This window comes from Brassica oleracea, chromosome C2 (genome assembly GCF_000695525.1).
Source record: "Brassica oleracea var. oleracea cultivar TO1000 chromosome C2, BOL, whole genome shotgun sequence".
NCBI lineage: Eukaryota > Viridiplantae > Streptophyta > Magnoliopsida > Brassicales > Brassicaceae > Brassica > Brassica oleracea.
The window spans coordinates 16,109,138-16,117,593 of record NC_027749.1 but is presented as its reverse complement, the minus strand read 5'-3'; positions in this window follow the sequence as shown (position 1 = coordinate 16,117,593).

Genomic DNA, 8,456 nt, shown 5'->3' with positions numbered 1-8,456 from the left:
AGAGGTTAATTGGTTGATACAGATTATTTATTAAATATGTGTGGGTGTCTGGCTAGAGGTGTCCGGCCCTTCTTTTTTTGATCATGGCTAGTGGAAAAGAAAGATCAGCCATCATGATTGCCGTCCATAAGCTCGTGTAGTCGAGGTCCATGACCTAATAGATCTTCCGGTGCGTGGTATGATCCACGGCAACAAAGGTCATGGGACACCATCAAGGTATGGATAAAAGACTGCAATAGCATTACCGAATGCAAGAGAGATTACTGATCGAGATCCATGAGTGTGTTCGGCCGAAGAGCCATAGCTTGATGAGATTATAAAACTCATTACAACAATAATCATTGATCACATCTTGATCTAGAACACTCATGAGACAAGTTATAAACATGTATAGAAGAAGTCTATGACTCAATATGGATCGATCAGATTAGTGCATAGTCGATGATGATAAAGAAAGATCTATGGACATAGACATAGGTACACATCCGTGTAGTAGATACACCGGAACATAGGTTTATGACCTGAGACTATAAGTTCATAAGTACCATGCTCAATATATATATTGTCCACAGTTTGTTTAGTCTGTCCGACCTAATTAAGAGTAGTCGACAGCCAAAGGTTCACTTCTTGACCACGCACACACGATGTCAGAAGACATGAGAAGAGACCGGAAAGGCCAAAGTAATCCAATTGCGGTTCAGTAATGAACTTGGCTGATTTGTTTACTCCATACCTGCACGTTTAGGAAAGATTACGCATCAGATGCGTAGACTGAAGAAACCTCCACTGAGGTCCACATCAGGGGGAGTAGTACGTGTTGTACTCTTTTTTCTTCATCATTGTTTTGTCCTACTGGGTTTTCCTGATAAGGTTTTAATGAGACAACATGAAGCGTACTACGATCCTGAATGGTTATGGCATTCAAGGGGAAGTGTTATAAATCAATTAGTGGATGTCCATAACCGGCCTGGTCCATAACCAGCCCATACAACTAGAGAGAGAGTTGGCCACGACTTGGAGAGAGAGAGAGAGAGAGAGAGTCGGCCATGACATGGAGAGAGAGAGAGGCGGCTTGGGGAAAAAGAAACCATCTTTCATTTTCCTTGTAATTGTTATCTTTCCATTATTATATATTATTAGTTTTCATAATCCTAGTGGATTTAGGTTTTGGATACTTTCCTTTTTACTTATCTTGTAATCCCCTATATAAAAGAGAACACTTATTCATTAATGAAAGATAGAAATATTCAGACCTAAAACTTCGCTTTACAACATGAGTATGTATTGTTAGAAAGAGAAAAAGGTTTAAAAGAAAGTTTGTTTGAGTTGCCAATTTAGTTTCACGGGACCTAGTTTCACGTACCTGGACCTTATTCTTCATACGCCTTGCCGTACGCTCCGCTTTTTAATCCATAGCATATTTGTGTTCTTCTTCTTTTTTTTTCTCATTTCGCTGAAACAAATTCCTTTGAAAGACTATTGTCATGCTACCTTTTGGCGATAAAAAATTTGATTTTCATGTCTCACTGTAAATTTGGGCGGTGTAGACCATTAGAAGATTTGATCTATCTGGTTAGAAGTTGAATTTCAGAGAGATTTAATGGAGTTGTTGCAAATAATTTAGAAGTTTACAGTTTCTGATCGAGAGTTAATTCTTGTCTAGAAAAAAATAATGGTTTGGGAGATCATCGGTGTAGTGTGAGAAACTAAAGGGATTTTACTTTATATATAAAACAAAAAATAAAAATCAACGAAACTGTTTTTGTATTTAAATTTTTTGCATTTATGTTTTTTAATTATAATTTTTTTGTCAAATGTCAAATTTTGATTTGTTAGGTGATTTGTGCTTTAATATATAAGATATTTTCCTAAAATACTAAAATAACATTAGACAAGTTTTTTCTTGGTGACAATTTTTTTTATAGTTTTCTATTAACCTTACCAAATATAACTTCAGGAAAATTGTGTATCAAGCATACATATACAATTGATATATCAGTTCAAAGAACTTCCATGTCTTAAATTTATTTCTGCTACTGATGGAACATTTGAATAAAACTTACCAAATGAGCCTGATTCTCAAATTATTTATCACGCTAAATTATGATTTTTAATTCCTTCTAACCATCACAGAGATGCGTCGATTATATATATATATATAAGAATTGTGACTTCTGCAATCATTTTTTTAACTCACTGGAACGATCTCCAATTCTAGTATTGTTCCTTTTCATTTCATTCAATTTTTAAATAGAGTAACTATGGGTGCAAGTCATCATATGAATACGATCAGAAGATCCTTTAAAACTCACTTTTGGATCAACTGTCTGTTGTAATGGTGAAGATCCTTCGATTGATAACTTGGAGGACCAATACCATAATTGCTTTCTAACGTATGTCTTGTATGATCATGTAAACGCGGATCAGCTTTATAATTGTAAACTACATTCAATATCTATATTTCTATATTACATATTACATAATCACATAATTGCAAATCGTCTTCAAAATTGTATGCAATAAAACAATGTTTTAATTTATTCGTCCGTAGTCGTCCATAATTTCTGTGATAGAGATATTAAAATTTGACTAAGGTTTGTCCAAATACTTTGTAACTAGGTTAAGACCCGCGCCTTACGCGGGATGAACATTGTATATTTAAATTATTTTTATATATTATATGTTCAGTTTTATATTATAAAATATATATATATATATATTGGATATATAAAAAGTCAATAGCTATTACTTATATAATTAAATTGGTGCGAGTACGTAAATTTTGTTTTAATCCAAACAATTACCTTTTATATTTTATATTGTATATAATTAAAGTAAAATAATATATACATATATACATAGATACATAGTATATTTTTAATCTTGATATATGTTAAATAATGTATTTTATTCATTTGGTTTTTTGATGATTTGTATATTTTTATAATAAAAACTTTAAAATCATTGATAACAAAATTTTCATTGTGCGATGTTTAAAAGTTTTGGTAATTTATAATCCTTAGAAACATTGAAGGCAAATTTTAAAATTTAAATATTAAGTTGTAAGTAAATTTCAAAACTAAAATATTTATGTATTTTTAATGGTATATAGTTTAATTTAAAAGATATTAATATATATATATATATATTTAATCTTGATATTTATTAAATGAGACTTCCTAATTATATGATTTTGTAATTATTTTTTGTCATAAAAAAATTAAACCATGGATCATAAAATTTTAATGTGAGACTTTAAAAGAAATTTAAAATATAATATATAATAAAAATCTAAAGTTTTATTATATATGTTTAATGTGATTTATTTATTTATTTTAATAACTTAAAGTTAAACAAAAATGATAGAGGGTGCATTAATTTGTATCAAATCTTTATTATTTAAAATCATTAATTGTCATATATACTTTACCAACATTAGGAAATTCCGTAATTTTTATTTAAGGAAAGAATTAAAAACATTAATAATTAATTTATGGTTAGTTTAATAAAAAACTTATTATATATTTAGATGGACCAACATATTTCTCTAAGGATTCTAAGAATCATTGTGGTGATGACACATGGCTACCTCATAAGTTGTAATGCTCCTCTTTTAATATATAGGGGATGATGCCACATCAGCGTTTGGAAGATGTATGGGGTTGACACCTATGCAAATTCATTTTGTAATTAATACAAAACTGAGGTTACAAATTTTTTAAGATCCTCAAATAATATATAGAAGATTGAAGACATATGCAATCTAATGTACTCCACTGGATATATTTTCCACTCAAACTCAATGAAACGAGATCTCCATCCGAAAATGAGTAAGATCCCCATATGTAAACCCATCGTTCATGATTCATGTTTACATTGAAATACAAATTGAACTCCATCATTCAACTTCTGAGAATCAACCTTACCCAAACAATTTTAGTCTCTGGTTATCTGGTTTTATCATTGGAAAAATCTAGTTTCAAATACACACAACATCCATCTATCACTTTCAACCGCCCATTCTCTGTCCATTCTCTTGGCCATGGTGACTTTACATCCCTATTGTTTTTTCAACAACAAAAACCCTGTCAACAAACATGTATCGAGGAAGATAGCCACCATGACACAAAAGTGCACATAAAAGCACCGATGAGGAGATAAAAAAGAAATCAAAACATAATCGTCGGACATATATACACACTCTCGGAGGGAGAGACACAACTCAATCCGACCCCCAAGTCTTAACCTTATTGAATTGTCTCCAGAAAACTGAAACAACTCCGAGTGAGAGAATCATCAATATCAAATTAATGAAAGGCATATTCGATTTCTCCCAAATAATAAAGCCATTAATATATTGGATTAGAGAAAACAAATGTTGTTTAGGGTTTTCCCCCAACAACAAAATAGAAGATGATGAAGGCATTGAAGGTGATAATTTTGTGACCTAACTATAGAAACAAGAAACGAAGAGAAAATAGGAAAAACTAAAAGCAACCGCTAGAGAGAACTCAGTAATCGCTCTCTAATCGCCAAGAGAGAGACGTCATTTATATATGGGTTGCATGGAATCAGAAATGGATACATGGAAATAAAGCTTTCGAAACGTGAATTTAAAAAAAATAGAAATGAAAACGTTTTAGAAACTTCTATAAATATATATATGATTGATCAACATGTGAATTTAATTGCTTTTCGTTTTATTTATCCAAGAGAAAATCAAATTAAAAGAAATATTGATCATCTCTGTGAATTCAATAAAATTTTATGAAAAAAATCGAATGCAAAACATGCTATCCTTCGATAAAATGGTGGAAGCAATTTCCTTTCAAGTCAAATCATTATATACCAAAATGACAACAAATACTGAAAGATGATACTAAAATACAAGTCAACAAGATAATTCCATTTTAAACATACAAAAACGAAAACAAGTACTCATTAACATCAAATAACAATAAAATCATTCTTTCGCGTTTCCAAATCAGAATCGTGAGTTTCTGAAAATCGCGTCGATTTTCAAGAAACGCGTTACCAATGCATTTTTACAAGTTTCCAATGGATTCTGATTTCATAACGTCTTCGAAACAGAGAATTCTACAACGCAGTTTCCATGCAATCTAGACTTCTATTAGTTATACTAGGAAACAAATCCGCGCATTCGCGCGGAATATAAAATTCTTTACTAAAATTTTAATTAATTTAATTTATTAAATATTTTTAATTTATAATTATATTTATCTTTATTTATATAAATTGTTATTTGTGTTTCATATTTCTCCTGAATTTATTATCTATATATTTTATTTTGTGAGATATACTATACACATATACAAAATTAGTTTGAATTATTTCAAGTTTATTTTATATTTTATTTAAACTACTGATCAACTGAGGGATTATGCAAAATAAAAGTTTTAACAATGTTAGATACTTCAAAGAGTAAGAAGAAAATTTGTAAAGAAGTTTTTTAATATTTTACCAAAAGAACATTTCTAACAAAATAGCAAATTGTAAAAAAAAAATCCATTTATAATGATAAATAAAAATTAATGTTGATCTTATTATTTCTGGAAATTTTTTTATTACAACATAAGTCTTAACTCTATAAATATAAGATTCTTTGAATATTAAATTGTAGATGACTACCGTCCAAATCGTTGTAATCTAGCTACTAATGCAAAGATATAATGATAAAGTAATTGAGTGTCTTGCAAATTGTATAGAGTTTTAATACAGTTTGTAGGTTTGTCAAAACAAATGAGAATGACTACTCTAAAAGATGTAAATAATAAGATGAATAGATGCCTTAAATTTTGAATCTTAACCTTAAGTAAGTAATTCATATTTAAAATAAATTAATCTAAGATATTTAGTTAAATGATTTCCTAGAGAGAATGTTGATATAAAAAAAAATTGAAAGTGAGTTTCCACCATTTTCTAACTTTAAAATATGAAAGAAATAGAGTGCCAAATATATGTTGCTTAGAGTTCTCCAAGATCAAAGATGTTTTTAAGAACAATATATTATAGAATAATAAAAAATAAAGTAACCATTGTAAGAGATAGAAATATATTTTAGTGTCTGATTTTTGTTTTTTAATTCAATAGCCGTTTTGTCACATAAATCACCACCATATTAAATTATAGGGAGAATTGCTAAGTGTGACTCAAAACTTGGAGTCAAACCCAAAACAATACCCCAACTTGGGTCAAAGGCAAAAATAACCTAAAAGGCTATTGAAATTACAACTATCCCCTTGTGACCAAAAAAAAAACGGAATTTTTTTTACGTTTCTACCCCTCGCAAGTCGTCCAGACGACTTAACTGAAAATAAGTCGTCCAGACGACTTAACTGAAAGTCGTCTGGACAGTTAGTCTTAAACATAATTTAAAAATTTTGTAAAAAATATTTTGATAAGTGAAAAATGGGAATTATGTAATTAACATATGTCTTAGGAGGTATAAATTAAGATATAACAAATTTCAATTGTTTTCAGCATAGATGAGTGAAAGTAGCGAGTCATGATATTCTTAAGTTTATGTTTCATCAACATATGTTGTAGTATTGTATGTGTTCTTAGGGTTAGATTTTGGAAAGCATTAAAACCGTTTTTGAAAATTTTTAAAATTACTTATGCGTGTTCATTTCTGTGTATAGTAAACACTATTTAAGTATAATTTGATTTTATAACGTGGTTAGTTAGTTAATCTAGTCATTTTAGTTTAGGGGTTCATTTTAGGGTCTAGGACGACTTAATATTTTGTCGTCTGAAAACAGACGACTAAATATTAAGTCGTCTGTTGTACATTATCAGCCAGAATAAGTCGTCTAAACCGGACCAAACCTTAAAGTTTACCAATGTAATTTTAAAGCTAACCGGATTATTTACCCAATATATAAGGTGATTTTTATTTTTTTTGTTTCATTTTTCGCGAAATTCAGAAACCCTAACAGTTCTCCCTCTCAAAGGCGATTTCGAATTCCCACGATTTCCGAACAAACCATCGTTCTCAACATCGGCTATCTATCTCACTTCATTCTCACCGTTGTCGCCGCAGCTTCTTCTAACCCTAGCGCCGCCGATTCCTCTAAACCCTAGCGCCGCCGATTCCACTATTTCCGAACAAACCGTCGCCCTCGCCACCGTGGTCACCAACGTTCTAAACACTAGCGCCGCCGCTTCTTCTAAACCCTAGCGCCGCCGCTTCTTCTCTGTAAACCTTAGCGCCGTTTCTCTGTAAACCCTAACGCCGCTAAGTCATCAATCTCGAGGAAAAGATGAACATAAAACGTTGTCTCTATCAATTTACTCATTCTCACCGTTTCACGTTTATTTTTTCAGATCTATAACCGCAATGACGAGTACTCCAACTCCTTCTGCGACTGGAAGACTTGTAAGTAATTTAAGTCGTCTACTAAGTCGTCTGGACTTATATTGTTGTCTTTGATTATTTTGCAGACAAAAAGGATGGATATTCCAGAACTCCCCCGTAGGTTATACACATCAGGGGAAGAACCAGAAGCCCACAATAGCATTTCGTATCATACGGATAACAGCAAGTTGCATACTGCTCTTAGGAAAGCTCTTACTGATGACGAATTTGAAGAGCTCAAGGAGTCGAGTTTGGGAGTTTTCATCAAGTTCAAGGAGCAGGGATTTGGTTGGGCTTCAAGGCTGGTTCACTACATGCTCAGTTTCAAGCTGGACATTAAGAAGAAGTATGAGATGTGGTCTCTCGTTGGTCCAGAACCTTTGAGGTTTTCACTGTTAGAGTTTGAAAACCTCACTGGTCTAAACTGCGAGTACATCGAGGACCTTGAGACACCAAAATGTGACGTTACCCCAGAGATGGTTTCTTTCTGGGGGATGCTGGGAGTTCATCTGGAAGCTGGGCCAACTACTGATCAGATAATAGCAGCACTGAAGAGATGCGGGGATTGGTCCAGGGAAGATCGCAAGCGGCTCGCGTACCTCTCCATCTTCACTGGATTCATTGAAGGGAGAAAGTTTTCAACCGCTACACGATCTACTCTGGCAAGGCTAGTGATGGATTTAGAACGGTTTGAGAATTATCCATGGGGGAGAGTCGCGTTTAAGGTGCTGATGGACTCTTTGTGGAACAAAGAAATTGCTGGCTGTTACACCGTGGATGGGTTTATACAAGTTCTTCAGGTCTAGACGTACACAGCTATGCCGGAATTGGGTGCTAGTATTGGTGGTCCCAGAGCAGACAGTCCGTCTCCACCGATACTGGCTTACGAGGGCAGCAGAGGCCGCAGATCAATGAAAGCTGCTATCTTGAGTCAGGTATTTACTTCAATCCAAAAGACTGCGCAGACGACTTATTATAAGTCGTCTGGAAAGTCTTCCATCTGGACGACTTATTAGACGACTTATAATAAGGCGTCTGGAAAGTCTTCCCAGCTGGACGACTTATCGGACGACTTAAT